The 775-nt window shown below is 50.8% G+C and overlaps 1 protein-coding gene across 1 annotated transcript in view; it reads right to left on the bottom strand.

Moving 5' to 3' along the window:
• Positions 1-775, bottom strand: part of T265_01698 (hypothetical protein) — a gene marked incomplete at both ends in the record, with an annotated part of 38282 nt that overhangs the window by 21978 nt on the left and 15529 nt on the right. The gene's annotated exons all lie outside the window — the stretch shown is intronic.

The following is a 775-nucleotide window of genomic DNA, read 5'->3' as shown; positions in this document are numbered from 1 at the left end:
AGACTCACTATCAGCCTCTAATGACTGTGGGGTCGAAGTGCTCCCAGAGCATCCACTCACAGACATAGGGTACGCAGATAACATAGCTCTTCTGGGATCTGACCCTGTGGTTATGCAAACAATGCTAAATAATCTAAATAATTCTGCTTCGCGGTTTGGCATGCGCTTCACACCGGTAAAGTGTAAAGTGCTGCTGCAAGACTGGGTGGGCTCAAACCCTAGCCTCATGCTTGCGGATGAGCCGACTGAGATACTGGACAAATTTGTTCACCTGGGCGGCTGTATCAGTCTCGGTGGTCTCACAAAAGATGATACTTCCATCCGGATTGGAAAGGCCAAAGCAGCTTTGTGAACCTGCGTCACCTGTGGCGCAGGCGTGACATCAGCTTACCCGTCAAGGGTGGAGATGCGGTGCGCTCAATATTGCTGCACGAACTAGAAACCTTGCCGCTGCGCGCCGAGGACCTCAAAAGACTTTCAGTGTTTGACCGTCGATGTCTTCAAAGCATTGCCCGAATTTGGTGGGAACACCGGATCAGCAATGCTGAGGTACGTCTAGTGGTATTTGGAAGAAATAACCCACCTTCAATAGATGAACTGGTCACACTACATAGATTGCGCTGGCTTGGCCGTGTTGCACATGCTAATCGACAGACTCCCTTGAAGGGATTTTTTTCGCACAACCACGTGAAGGGCTACATCAATGGTTGGAGATACGGCCAGACATGGCCCAGTTGCGCCCTCATTGGCGATCGTGCATCCAAGCCACTGCCTT

Source organism: Opisthorchis viverrini (genome assembly GCF_000715545.1).
Source record: "Opisthorchis viverrini unplaced genomic scaffold opera_v5_18, whole genome shotgun sequence".
Classification (NCBI taxonomy): domain Eukaryota; kingdom Metazoa; phylum Platyhelminthes; class Trematoda; order Opisthorchiida; family Opisthorchiidae; genus Opisthorchis; species Opisthorchis viverrini.
The sequence above is the reverse complement of the archived record's forward strand: the minus strand, read 5'-3'. Positions and strand labels throughout refer to the sequence as shown.